This window comes from Callorhinus ursinus, unplaced genomic scaffold (genome assembly GCF_003265705.2).
Source record: "Callorhinus ursinus isolate GAN/ISIS: 27379988/994484 unplaced genomic scaffold, GSC_fseal_2.0 scaffold86, whole genome shotgun sequence".
In the NCBI taxonomy this organism is placed as follows: Eukaryota; Metazoa; Chordata; class Mammalia; order Carnivora; family Otariidae; genus Callorhinus; species Callorhinus ursinus.
The window spans coordinates 715,186-730,123 of NW_027397148.1; the positions used below are offsets into that span (position 1 = coordinate 715,186).

The window sequence follows — 14,938 nt, forward strand, 5'->3', positions numbered from 1 at the left end:
ACCATCTCTATGGGATCCTTCACATTAGGTATACGAACATGCTATAACTTGCCCCATCTTTAAAATAAAAATGTTTTGGCCCCATTCTCTGCTTCCCTCCTCCCATAGCTTACTGCCTCCAATCTGCAATTCTCCCCCCAAACAAACTCCAGTCAGGCTTTGGCCGCCATCACTGCACCAAAAATGCTTTTCCAAGTCCCCAGTGACCTCCATGTTGTTTGCTCCAATGTGGTCACCTCAGGCCTCATCTTAGCAGACTGCTTTGACAGAGCTGATCAGTCCTACCACCTAGAACCACCTGCTTCATACATACAAGGACATGTCCTCCTACCTTAATGACCATTGCTTTCTCCAAACCTCCTCATTTGGAGGGCGCTTTTCGGTACCCAGGCTCACCCTCAGCCCATTCCCTTGAGATCTCAGGCAGTCCGGTGTCTCCATGCTACTAACTCCCACAATTATACTAGACCTTCCCACCTCTCCCTAGGCTCTCAATTCCTCCAATCACCTGCTCAACATCTCCATGTGGAATGTAACAAACATCTGAACTTACCAGGACCAAAACCAGATACCTCCTTTTCCCATGCAAACTGGCTCCACTAACAGCCTTCTATATCTTGAAATTTCATCCTTCCAGTTGCTCAGGCAAAAACACTGGAGTCATCTTTGGCTCTTTTCCCCAATCAATTAAAAAATTCTATTAGCTTCACCTTCAAACTACATCTGGAAACTGGCCCCTTCTCACCATCTCACTCCAGTCACCCTAGTCTAAGGTGCCATCATCTCTCAACCAGATTACTTCAATAGTCTCCTGACTAGTAACCTATCATATTCTAGTCCCAAGAGAGCAGCCAGACTGTTCCTGCTGAAATGGAAGCCAGATCAGGTCTCTCCTCTGCTCAAAACTCTCAAATGCTGGGTGCCTGGGTGGCTCAGTCGATTAAGCATCTGCCTTCGGCTCAGGTCATGATCCCAGAGTCCTGGGATCCAGTCCCACATCAGGCTCCTTGCTCAGCAGGGAGACTGCTTCTCCCTCTCCCTCTACTGCTCCCCCTGCTTGTGCTCACTCTCTCTCTCTGACAAATAAATAAAATCTTTTAAAAAAATAAAATAAAATAAAATTGGAATCCTTTCTCCATTACACTCCCCCCAATACTCCTGGCCTTTGCCATCCTCCTTATCTATTTTCTGTTTCTCCACAACTCATTTCCAACTAATATTGTATTTAAATATATGCATAATCTTTTTTCCCCCACTAGAATATAAACTACATGAAGGCAGGTAGGGATTTCTGTCTGCCTGGTTTTACTGAGGAATTCTCAGGGTCTGGAACAGGGTCTGGAACACAGCCTGGAACAGGGCCTGGTATATCATAAGTATTCAATAAATATTTGTTAAATAAATCAATGAACAGAAATAAAATTTCATCCAGAGGTTCTTATTTTTCTAAAGATTTTATTTATTTATTTGTCAGAGAGAGAGAGAACTAGCAGGGGAAGGGGCAGAGGGTGAAGCAGGCTTCCCACTGAGCAAGGAGCCTGATTGCGGGGCTCGATCCCAGGACCATGGGATCATGACCTGAGCCAAAGGCAGATGCTTAACTGACTGAGCTACCCAGGTGTCCCGTGTCCAGAGGTTCTTATAGGAAACACAATTAACTACTGGTATCACTTTGAGTGACGGAAGTTTTCTCTAACTGAGCAAAAATCCTCACTAGGGATATATATACAGAAAATGACATAGAAAAGAGACAAAAAGGAGATAAAATTCAAATATATTACTAACAAATTATGTAAGATTTTTTTAAGGCAAAGAATTAGTTAAAATTATTAGCCAGAGTAGTTTTTAATGACCTGTGGTCCTCATTTATGGAATTATCCTCTCTCCAGTGTTCAATGTCGTAAATATTTAGGCTTTTTCCATCTGTCCCTTCCCAGTCATCTGGCCTAATTCCTAAATTGCAATATTCTCTCTCAGTGCAGTCTTGTGTGTTTTGGAGAGAAAGCCCATTGTCTGGCTAAAGCATTGGACTGTTTGTTCAGGAAACAGACAGCTCCTTCCAGCACCCTCAGAACTAGGTGTGGACACTGAGTTCCCCACCTGTTTTATTTTTTAATATTTACATTCAAGTTCACAGGAGTCAGGGAGTAAAGCAGGTATTTATCAAATCATGGTACTGCTGATCCAGTCTTGTCCTCAAGTTGATCACAGCTAGGTATTTTCTATTTGGGTACAAACTGCCTCACTTTCTTGTCTTCAGCCTGACAAAGCTGTCTGCCTGGGATCCTCCAACTGTCACATATCCTTGAAGAAATTTCCCTTCCCTGGAAACTTACACCTTCTGAGGCCTCCACAAATCCAATCTTGCTAACCTAAGAGTACAACAGGGAAATAGCTGTATAAACTCTTGTGTTCCCTTCCTCCTTTAGCCAACCCACACTGGAATTCTGAGATGTTACCTTTATCCTTTTTTAATGATTAGTAGGATGCTCTACTGAAAGGAGAATGTCCCTTGCCCCAATCAAAGAAGGTTTGCTATATTTTGTTTTGTCTTATTTCCCCTATTAGTTCCTTGAAAGCCCTTCTTTGGCCCCTCAAATAAACTTCCCACTTCAGGCCTTATTCAGCCCTGCTGTCCTCCAGGATAAGCTGATGACCTCCTATCCATGATGGTGCTGTATCTGGCCAAGTCTCAAAGCTCCTTCACAACACACACACATGGCCCTAGAGATGCTCAGGGTTGGTAGACAGAGCTATCCCTTCACGTCCAGAGGAAGATCTTCAGATACTTAAAATAAGGGCCTTTGGTTTCCACAACTAATCAAATTCAAAGCAGGGATCGGTGTGGGTGAAAAGCCATTGCCATGTCCTCCCTCAAATGCCATACTTTAGAGGGAGAAAAACTAGTGGGGAAATCCTCTTGGCTCTCAGCAGGAAGCTCCCACTGATCCAGGACCAATCCTGCCTTGGACAGGAGAGATGCAGAAACTTGCAGCCCTGTACTCTACCTTCCATCCATGGTTACTGCTTTATTGGAGAAAATGACCGGAATTGTGATGCCACCAGCTTTTGCTTTTCTTTTTCAATATTCCTTTGGCTATTCAGGGTCTTTTCTGGTTCCATACAAATTTTAGGATTATTTGTTCCATTTCTTTGAAAAAAGTTGATGGCATTTTGATAGGGATTGCATTAAATGTGTAGATTGCTCTAGGTAGCATTGACATCTTCACAATATTTGTTCTTCCAATCCATAAGCATGGAACATTTTTCCATTTCTTTGTGTCTTCCTCAATTTCTTTCATGAGTATTTTATAGTTTTCTGAGTACAGATTCTTTGCCTCTTTGGTTAGATTTATTCCTAGGTATCTTATGGTTCTGGGTGCAGTTGAAAATGGGATCGACTCAGAGAGCCCAGAAATGGGCCCTCAACTCTATGGTCAACTAATCTTTGACAAGGCAGGAAAGAATGTCCAATGGGAAAAAGACAGTCTCTTCAACAAATGGTGTTAGGAAAATTGGACAGCCACATGCAAGAATGAAACTGGACCATTTTCTTACACCACACACAAAAATAGACTCCAAATGGTTGAAAGACATAAATGTGAGACAGGAGTCCATCAAAATCCTAAAGGAGAACACAGGCAGCAACCTCTTCGACCTCAGCCGCAGCAACTTCTTCCTAGAAACATCGCCCAAGGCAAGGGAAGCAAGGGCAAAAATGAACTATTGGGACTTCAACAAGATAAAAAGCTTTTGCACAGCAAAAGAAACAGTCCACAAAACCAAAAGACAACCGACAAAATGGGAGAAAATATTTGCAAATGACATATCAGATAAAGGGCTAGTATCCAATTTCTATAAAGAACTTATTAAACTCAACACCCAAAGAACAAATAAAATCCAATCAAGAAATGGGCAGAAGACATGAACAGACATTTTTCCAAAGAAGACATCCAAATGGCCAACAGACACATGAAAAAGTGCTCAACAGCGCTCGGCATCAGGGAAATCCAAATCAAAACCTCAGTGAGTGAGATACCACCTCACACCAGTCAGAAAGGCTAAAATTAACAAGTCAGGAAACGACAGATGTTGGCAGGGATGCGGAGAAAGCGGAACCCTCCTACACTGTTGGCAGGAATGCAAGCTGGTGCAGCCACTCTGGAAAACAGTATGGAGGTTCCTCAAAAAGTTGAAAACAGAGCTACCACACGACCCAGCAATTGCACTACTGGGTATTTACCCCAAAGATACAAATGTAGGGATCCGAAGGGCTACGTGCACCCCAATGTTTATAGCAGCAATGTCCACAATAGCCAAACTGTTGAAAGAGCCAAGATGTCCATCGACAGATGAATGGATAAAGAAGAGGTGGTATATATATACAATGGAATATTATGCAACCATTAAAAGGAATGAAATCTTGCCATTTGTAACGACATGGCTGGAACTGGAGGGTGTTATGCTGAGTGAAATAAGTCAATCAAAGAAAGACATGCATCATATGACCTCGCTGATATGAGGAATTCTTAATCTCAGGAAACTGAGGGTTGCTGGAGTGGTGGGGGGTGGGAGGGATGGGGTGGCTGGGTGATAGACATTGGGGAGGGTATGTGCTATGGTGAGTGCTGTGAATTGTGTAAGACTGTTGAATCACAGACCTGTACCTCTGAAACAAATAATACATTACATGTTAAAAAAAAAAAAAAAGAAGATAACAGGAAGGGAAAAATGAAGGGGGTGGAAATCGGAGGGGGAGACGAACCATGAGAGACTATGGACTCTGAGAAACAAACTGAGGGTTCTAGAGGGGAGGGGGGGAGGGGGATGGGTTAGCCTGGTGATGGGTATTAAAGAGGGCACATACCAAATGGAGCACTGGGTGTTATACACAAACAATGAATCATGGAACACTACATCAAAAACTACTGAAGTAATGTATGGTGATTAACATAACATAATAAAATAAAAATTAAAAAAGAAAAAAGTAAAAGAATACAGTTGGCTTTAAAAAAAAGAAGAGAAAAGAAAAGAAAATGACCTACTTCTGACAACTGAGACAGGGTGAAAATCCCAAGTTCCACAAAGACAAGACATATTTTGTCCTGAATATGCTCATTTCAGGCCTTCGATAAAGAATTTCTTTATAGTACCATGGGCAAATTAAGGACTCCTGAATTCTTTTGCTTATCTACCCAATAACCAAAAAGAGACTATTTCTGGTAGACTTAAGAAACTTCAAAACAATTTGATTAATAACCTGGACCAGGATCTTAAAATCCATCTTCTTCAATGGAACACTGGTTGATAAAATTCTTACCTCCTGCAATTAACAACTAATCTGTCATTCTGCTAATTCTTCCCTGAAGGCATGCCCAGTTGGGAGTTTGTTCCACTTGTGTGGTATGACCTGATGAGCCAGCACCCAGGAGCTCTGGACACCCTGTTGCTCTTGGTCATCTGTCCTTAAAATCTCCTCCGAAGATCCCTCTGCTCTAACCTTCATGGAATCGTGTCTCGCTTCATAGACTACAATCCCTTTCAACCTTTGTCTGGCTACCCTTCTGCACCACCTTCAAACAAAATGGGCCTCAAACACAATCAATGACCTACTCCAAGGACTTGTTCACCATTGCTGCAGTTGAGACCAGATCACCTGGACTGATAACCACAGTACTATCAATGATTCCATAAGTACAGAAGCACACGATAAGAACAATTCATCCAGCTCTCAAGGCCATCCACATCAGTATGGAAAACTCATGTTTCTTGTCATTTCAGCTCCAACATTCCTGCCAAAGCTAACCCCATTCTATCTTGTTCTGTCCTTAATGGAGACAGAAGAAAATGGTCTCACTTAAATAACCAATCATACTCTCCAATATGGTTCTGACGTTACCCTTTTTTTTTTTGTCAAGATTTTATTTATTTGTTTACTTATTTATTTGAGAGAGAGAGGGAGAGAGAAAGCATGCACTGGGGGAGGGGCAGAAGGAGAGAACCTCAAGCAGACCCCATGCTGAGCATGGAGCCCAACACAGGGCTCAAACTCATGACCCCAAAATCACAACCTGAGCTAAAATCAAGAGTCAGTCAGGTGCCTCCTGAGGTTACTCTTTAGTTTTCTCATTTCCAAACTCCAATTCCTCATATTTGTCCACATGACTAGAAGGAGTTAATACACTAAATGGACATGAAGTGGAGTTTTAATGCCATTTCACAGCCAATATAGGAGGTTTCCTCAATACTATTTCTGTACACAAATTTATAAAACAGTAATAATAATGGACAAAACTAAAAGACAAATGTGGCATAGAACCTGAGTCCTCAAACATACACCAAAAACAAATTCATAAAAAAATACAAAATAAAGTAATTTTTCTGTATATTCAAGTAAAATAAAGCACTCTATTTAAAATGTAACCCTCCTGAGCCATGTCCAAGACTGCCTATCTATGTTGCTTGCTTTTCATCTTCTACAGCACTTAACACCTTTTAATAAGTCCTACAATTAACTTTTGTATTGTTTACACCCTCTGATCACTAGAATTTAAGTTTGCCTGAATGTAGGAAATTTTTAAGGTAATATTTAATATTATTTCCCTGAGGCCTACAAAAATATCTGGCATGAAACAGGTTCTCAAAAAAAATTGCTGAATGAAGGAAAGTTTATTCTATCAAGTAAATAGTTATTTCTAAATCATAAATAACATGTGTCTCTTCTACTTTAAATTCTTCAATAAATTGGCAAAGAAGTCAAACTCTCTCTCTTCACAGATGACATGATACTTTATGTGGAAAACCCAAAAGACTCCACCCTCAAATTACTAGAACTCATATGCAATTCAGCAACATGACAGGATACAAAATCAATGCACAGAAATCAGTTGCATTTCTATACACTAACAATGTGACTGAAGAAAGAAAAATTAAGGAATTGATTCCATTTACAATAGCACCAAAAACCGTAAGATACCTAGGAATAAACCTAACCAAAGAGGTAAAGGATCTATACTCTAGAAACTACAGAACACTTATGAAAGAAATTGAAGAAGACACAAAGAGATGGAAAAACATTCCATGCTCTTGGATTAGAAGAATAAACATCGTTAAAATGTCTATGCTGTCCAGAGCAATCTACACTTTCAATGCAATCCCTATCAAAATACTATCGACATTTTTCACAGAGCTGGAACAAACACTCCTAAAATTTATATGGAACCAGAAAAGACCCCGAATTGCCAGGGGACTGTGGAAAAAGAAAACCAAGGCTGGGGGCATCACAATGCCTGACTTCAAGCTATATTACAAAGCTGTGATCCTCAAAACAACATGGTATTGGCACAAAAACAGACAAGTAGATCAATGGAACAGAATAGAAAACCCTGAAATGGACCCTCAACTCTATGGTCTTTGACAAATCTTTGACAAATCAGGAAGGAATATGCAATGGAAAAAAGACAGTCTCTTCAATAAATGGTGCTGGGAAAATTGGACAGCCACCTGCAGAAGAATGAAGCTGGACCATTTTCTTATACCACACACAAAGATAAACTCAAAATGGATGAAAGACCTCAATGTGAGACAGGAATCCATCAAAATCCTAGAGGAGAACATAGGCAGTAACCTCTTCGACATTGGCCACAGCGACTTCTTGCAAGACATGTCTCTAAAGGCAAGAGAAACAAAAGCAAAAATGAACTTTTGGGACTTCATCAAGATAAAAAGCTTCTGCACAGCAAAGGAAACAGTCAACAAAACTAAGAGGCAACCCATGGAATGGGAGAAGATATTTGCAAGTGGCATTACGGATAAAGGGCTGGTATCCAAGGTCTATAAAGAACTTCTCAAACTCAACACCCAAAAAACAAAGAATCTAGTCAAGAAATGGGCAGAAGACATGAACAGACACTTCTCCAAAGAAGACATACAAATGGCTAACAGACACATGAAAAAATGTTCAACATCACTAGCCATCAGGGAAATACAAATCAAAACCACAATGAAATACCACCTTACACCAGTTAGAATGCCAAAAATTAACAAGACAGGAAACAACAAGTGTTGGTGAGGATGTGGAGAAAGGGGAACCCTATTATACTGTTGATGGGAATGCAAGCTGGTAAGGCTACTTTGGAAAACAGTATGGAGGTTCCTCAAGATGTTAAAAATAGAGCTATCCTACAACCCAGCAATTGCACTACTAGGTATTTACCCCAAAGATACAGACATAGTGAAAAGAAGGGGCACATGTACCCCAATGTTCATAGCAGCAATGTCCACAATAGCCAAACTATTGGAGCCAAGATGCCCTTCAACAGAAGAATGGGTAAAGAAGAGGTGTTTCATATATACAATGGAATATTACTCAGCCATCAGAAAGGATGAATATCCATCATTTGCATCAACATGGATGGAACTGGGGGGGATTATGCTAAGTGAAAAAAGTCAAGCAGAGAAAGTCAATTATCATATGGTTTCACTCATATGTGGAACATAAGGAATAGTGCAGGGGGCCACAGCGGAAGGGAGGGAAAACTGAATGGGAAGAAATCAGAGGGGAAGACAAACCATGGAAGACTCTGGACTCCAGGAAACAAACTGACGGCTACAGAAGGGAGGACGGTGGGGGGATTGGGTAACCGGGTGATGGGTATTAAGGAGGGCTTATGTGGTGATGAGCGCTGGGTGTTATATACAACTAATGAATCGTTGAAACACTACATCAAAAACTAATGATGTATAATATATTGGCTAATGGAACATATTAAAAAACAAACAAACAAATAAATAAATAAATAAAATTCTTCAATAGATTCCCATAACCTTCAAAACATAGTCCATACTAGTTAGGCGTATAAGACTCTTACTCCTAAAGTGCTCCTGACCACTTTTACAAACCTATTTCCCAGCTCCTCTACATATCACCCTGGAAGCCAGACACACCAAAGCACAAAGATGTTCTCAAGCACACCATGGCTTCCCACCATTGTGCTTTGGTGCACACTATTTCTCTTGCCTAGAATGACTTGCTCTTCCCATCCCTTACCCGACAAATGCTTACTGACCTTTCAGGAGAAAAAAAAAGTGCCATGTCTGTAAAGCCTTCCCCAACCACTCCATTCCCACTACAATAAAATACTGCTGTCTCCTTCTGCGTTCCCATGGCAACCAGCACATCGCTCCAGTACAGTGCTCATCAGGTTGCTGTCATTGTTTGTCTATTTGTCTGTCTCACCCACTGGTGAGACCTCCCCAGCCCACAACACATCACGTCTCTGCATCCCCAGCAGCTGGCAGAGCAGGTGATTAATAATTGCTTGGCCTTAAATTGAATCCAAAGCACATGGGGAGGGGAAGAGAGAAGTACACTCTGGGGTTCGGTTTTGTTTCTTTCAAACTTGCACCTGAAATCTATGCTTTCACCACGGACTATCCACACAGACATACAAGTTAAAGAGAAAGATGTCAAAAAAAAAAAAAAAGTGGCACATACTTCACTCCATTGGTTTCACAATGAATCAAAAGGGCCCATTTGTCTTTGTTAATTTAAGCTATTAAAACTGTGTAAGTCATACAAACTACTATGCTCACCCCCTCTCCACTACATGTCGAAATGAGGAGGCAATAAACACAAGAGGATAATTTAAGTATGTATGTTTTTCACACAGAGAAAATTATACACAAATTCTACACCAAAATGACAAAATGTCAATGATCACAGGTTACCTATGAGATAAAAGACATGTGAGAAGGAACCCCATGAACAGGACTTTCCACAATTCTTCAGGTGGACACATTGGCAAATAACCCCAATTAATCTTGGTAATGTGATCTCCACTACCCAGAAGTTCAAAGGTGATGCTGGGAAAGGAGTGTGTCTCTGGAGTTTTTAGGAGCAGCCCAGGTTGCTGAGTGAGGCCCATGGTTAATCCCAGCAGTTTTCACTGGCTGGGCATAATTCAACCTGCTACTGAGGATTGATAAGCAAATGTCTGTAATATTATTGATGTCCAGAGCCTTTGTTTTATCTCATTAATACTGGGGTAATCATAGTGAGTTACCACTTGTCTGACAATTTGGGGCCTTTAGGGAAGAAAGTTTCTGGTTAGGAAAAAACCCATTTACTACATTTCCCATTGAGCTGTGACTTGAGTTGCTTCTGGAACTGGAAGGGCTGGGCCCATGGGTGCCCACACTCACTCTTTCTTCTGCACTTCTTACAGTTAATCACTGTTTTCTTGTATCTGTAGAATACCTGTACTGGTTTCTCCACAGCCTTGGACAAGTGTCAGCTTCCCTATTCTTCAACTTCCCCCTCAGAGTAACCAAAATTAAAGCAGTCACCTTTCCAACCTTAGTGTCACCAAACATCAGATGCCCTTAACTTTTGCTTTATCCCCACTGTTATTTATTCAATCATGTAGCATTTGGTCAACAACTACGTATGCCAGGTCCTGTATTAGAGGCTTTTTGCACATTACCTTGAAGAAGCTGATGCTCAGAAATCTTCACTGAGCAGATGGTCACCTGAGGAAAAGCCAGAAAACAATTCCTCACATGCTCCCTCTCCCCTGCCCTGGGCTCTGGGCCTCCAGGCCCACACCAAGCTATGGGATGTAGGTCAGAGGTAGAGGGGCAGGAAGAGGGGGCTCTTGTGGCAATGGTGACCATGCTGCAGCATCTACAGATTGGAAGAGAGTGGGACAAAACCCAGGCTGGCTTCCTAAATTCCACACAACTTCCCCCACCTATCTACTGCTTCTTCCCAGGACACAAATGATCTGGAAGTAAGTGTCAAGACAAACAAAAGTATCCTCATACGTGGACTCAGAAACACATGCCCACAAACACCATGCCCCCCCCCCACACACACATACGCACACACAAACACAGACAAGGGTCTGAAAGGCAACTTGACTTTTCCATTCCGCACAGCTATCCCATTCTACAGAGATTTTAAAAAGTTAGTCTGTGGTACTAAATGCAGAAAGATAATCTCTGCTCCTACTAAAATATTCAATGATTATTTTGCTCAGTAACCCTGGTATGTTTTCCTCTGTACAATGTGGAGGAAGGCTACTTAGGGGAGCTTCCCCATCCTATCACCACACTCAGTAGCTGCTCTGATGAGGACATCCTGCCAACTTAAGCATCTGCCAGGTTGCACTGAGTTCCTTGTACATTTGGGACACAGAGGATTGAGGTGCCTTCTAACACCAACAAAAACTAACATTTTCTATGGGGTCCAGAGTATTCTAAAGTAAGTATTCCATAGTCAGCCATTACCCTCTGCAAAGCTCAGGAAGTGATGAGTCACAGCTGAATGGGGACTGCTGTGTTCTATAAGCCATGCAAGGAAGCTCCACACTTGTGTTCCAAAGCCTGAGCAACATTTTACTTAGATGTCTGTAGCAAAATAAACACTGGAGCTCAAATACGCTTTTGTGAAATTTATCTTCAATTAAGACCCATGTTCCTTATTTTTGTGAAGAATTAAGGTGTTAAAAAGACACTCTGTGCTCTGCTAGGCTGTGTCTCAAGAACCTCCCCTCTTTAAAAAAGGTTCTCAATATTGTGGCACTTTTTCCATTATAAATCACAAGTGTGGGAGCCAATTAGCAAGGGACAAACAGTTGCTTCTCCTCTGAAGATGCATGCAGAATGGCATAAATAGTCTGTCCTCATCCAGGGCATCAGACACAGTATTTATGCAGGCATTTCAACCAGACCATTCAGCTGACTTCTGTGTATGTGGGGCCTGTGTGAACATGTGCACAGGAGTGTGTGTCCGGTCTTCTACCAGCTGAGAACAGAGAATGTTAGGGCTGGAAGAAACACTAGAAATTGTGTAATCCAACTCCCTTATTTTAGAGATGAGAAATTTCAGGCCCAAAGAAAGGAGGAGCTATAACCTGGTGGAACTAGAATCAGACCACCTGGGTTCAAATCCTGGTGCAACCATTGATTACCTAGCTGATCTTGGGCAAGTTACTTATCTTCTCTGGGTCAGAGTTCACATGCTACCTCATGGGGATATTTTAAGGATGAAATTATATGATTCATGTGAAGAACTTAAAAACTCCCAGATATATAATATCATATTTGAAACTAAGTTCAGGCCAAGCCACAATCTAAAACTCTGGCTTAATGACTTCCATGCTAACTGCTTTCCAACTTGGATCATCACTTACATTGTACCAGATGTTGTAAAAGGACAAAAAGACTGAATGAACATCAAAGAACATGAATCTGTGTTATATATGTCTATATACAGAGGTCCTTGTCCTAAAACTTACGTGGATTTCCAAATATCATTATAGCACATAATTTCCCCCAATAAAATGCTGCAAAGTATAACTGAAAAATTTAAGGGACCCCTTTAGACACTTAATGATTCTATAAATATAGCCCTAAGGTAATTTACAAAGCTAATAAAATACATTCCAACTGAAGCATTTAACTCTAAGTTTTTATTGTTGGTGACAAAAGTACCTGAAGCAGTTTTCTATGTCATACAATCAAACCACCATAGAATTAAAAAATCTTTGCTTTCATACAGAATTTCTATTGTCTGGTTTTGAAACCCAACTGCTCAGAGTCTAAAGGTGGCAGGACTGAGCTGAAAGCCCCTAAGAGTGGGAGCTAAAGTGACAGGCCAGCACTCTGTCTCTGGCACGGTGCCTGGCCCATGTATGTACGCTTCTGGAACCAAACTCCATCTGACAGATAGTGCCAGCCAACCATATCTCAAAATGTTTGTTCACTAGCTGCTGCTCAAAACTTTGAACCTGGCATACCAAAGGCAGTTGAGGTGTCTCAACATGCAACATACAAAAGTACGGGTTATTCAAAAGTTGACTGTATTAGACCTGAGGCCTGTCCATAGTGACAAGTGCCCACCACAGAATAACAAAGACCCAGAACCCATAAGAGATGAGGGACAAAGAAAACCTGAGAAGGGATTCAGGGCATCAATAGGAGATGCAGTTTTAAAAGCCCCTCAGGCAGGAAGAATGATCTGAAAGAGGCCTGGCACAGGCAAGGTCTAATGGCATAAGCTTCCATGTCCCAGATGGCGAGTCAGACAGGAGCACAGGGGTTGTGAGTTGATAGAACCAGGTGAGACTCCCAAAAAAGATGGCTCCTAAAAGTGAGTGTCCAGACAGGGGTGGAGGTTCCAGCATAGAGTCAGTGCCCGAGAGTGGGGGAGCATGAAGGAGCCTGTTTCCACCACTGAGTGCCCACCATGGTCAGGGCTGGGCCGGCCTGGGCTGGGCTGGGAGGTAGAAAAGAGACTAAGTGGAGAAGAGGCTACCGAGGGAGGGCAGGACCACCCCTTAAGGGTCTTAGGTGACAAGCAAGTGTTCAGGGCTCAGTGTGGGCTCAGGACTCTTGAACGTCTGGAAAGCCAAGCCTCCATGACTACCAATATCAATACTTCAACAAGAGGTGAGCCACAGAATTGGGAAAGCTTTTTATTTCCCAGGGCCTTTCTTCCTCGGTAGATGAATGTTATCTACCAACAACATAGCCTGGTGTTTTACAACATGTGCCATGTTGTAAAACATATAGTAAGAAAGGGAGATAAAAGGAAACACACACAAAATTACTTACAATAAATTGAGCAAAAAGGACTCTTGACATAAACAGGCCACAATCCAGGCCATGTAATGGGAGCACAAATCCATGTGCTTTGAAATATAGCAAACCATCAGATCACTCTCCGCAAATTAAGAGATGTATTCAGGCCACCATTCAAAAGTAGAAAAAACTGGCAGTCCTCCACCTCTTGCTTTTGCCTTGAAGTTTTACACAAAGCTTGTGAATTATGGCAGGTAAACCTGAGAGACAAGGAATCTATTTATGCAAATACATTTTTTTTAAGTTTAGGTTAAATAAGTTTTTATTTATTTGTTCATTTAAGTAATCTCTACATCCAATGTGGGGCTTGAACTTATGACCCCAAAATCAAGAGTCACGTGCTCTTCTGACTGAGCCAGCCAGGCATCCCACAAATCCATTTCTTAAAATACTTCTCTGTGTTCCAGATCTTCATCAGATCTTGGCCTGATCTCTCCCTGCCACACCAAGATGTGAACTACGGAAACTCAAGCTATGAGCCATTTCTCATTCACGATCATCTGCCCTCATCTTTCTAATGCAGCAGTTGATTCCAGAGGTGGTGTAAAAAAGCATTTTAAGAGTGGGTACTGCTGCCAGAGTACCTGGATTTGATGCACGGCTCTATTACTTACTGGCTTGGCAACGCTGGACAAGTCACTCAATCTCTCTGTGCTTCAGTTCACTTACCTATAAAGAGGAGTCCGAAATAGTATCTGTCTCATAAGGTTGCTACGTGAATTAACTCAAATAACATACATAGAAATCACCAAGAATAGTGTGCAGCATAGAGAGCAACATGTAAGTGTGTCCTATGATTATTAATGATACTTTCTATTATAAAAATTTGTTTTTTATCTTTTATTATAAATCTTGTACAGTTTATGTTGTTTCAGCAATAACATGCAGTATGGCTTTCTTGCTATAGCAATTACATTTTTTCGCAAATAGAAAATAAAATTTTGTTCAATAAGTGAGTGAATGAATGAATTCCTATTTCACTAGATAGAGGTGCCAGTATTATGCCAAGAAACAGAGAAATCTGAAGTACACACACCGACCTTTCCCTAAGCCGCTATATAATTGACGCAGTGGTTCTTGGATGAAGTCTGTTTTCATTATTTATCTCTATAGCAGGGTGTGATAATGAGCCCTGCTGACCTCAGGCATCACATAAGATAATGGACCTGTGAATGAAGGTGGAACCGCAAACCACTAAAGATAAAGTCATTGTTATTATGGGAAAGAAAACTGGGAACAAAACCAGAATTTCAAAAGGTGAGGGTGCTAGGATGATCCCATTCACAAAACTTGA

At 41.3% G+C, this 14,938-nt stretch overlaps 1 protein-coding gene across 27 annotated transcripts in view; it reads right to left on the reverse strand.

Moving 5' to 3' along the window:
• Positions 1 to 14,938, reverse strand: part of LDLRAD4 (low density lipoprotein receptor class A domain containing 4) — a 450,420-nt gene that overhangs the window by 233,326 nt on the left and 202,156 nt on the right. Inside the window, exon 4 of one of the 27 annotated variants that reach the window (XM_073888065.1) lies at positions 7,574 to 7,669. The exons of the other annotated variants lie outside the window; for them this stretch is intronic. The gene's annotated coding sequence lies outside the window, so the exon portion shown is untranslated. The remainder of the gene's footprint in view (positions 1 to 7,573; positions 7,670 to 14,938) is intronic. 27 annotated transcript variants of the gene reach the window in all.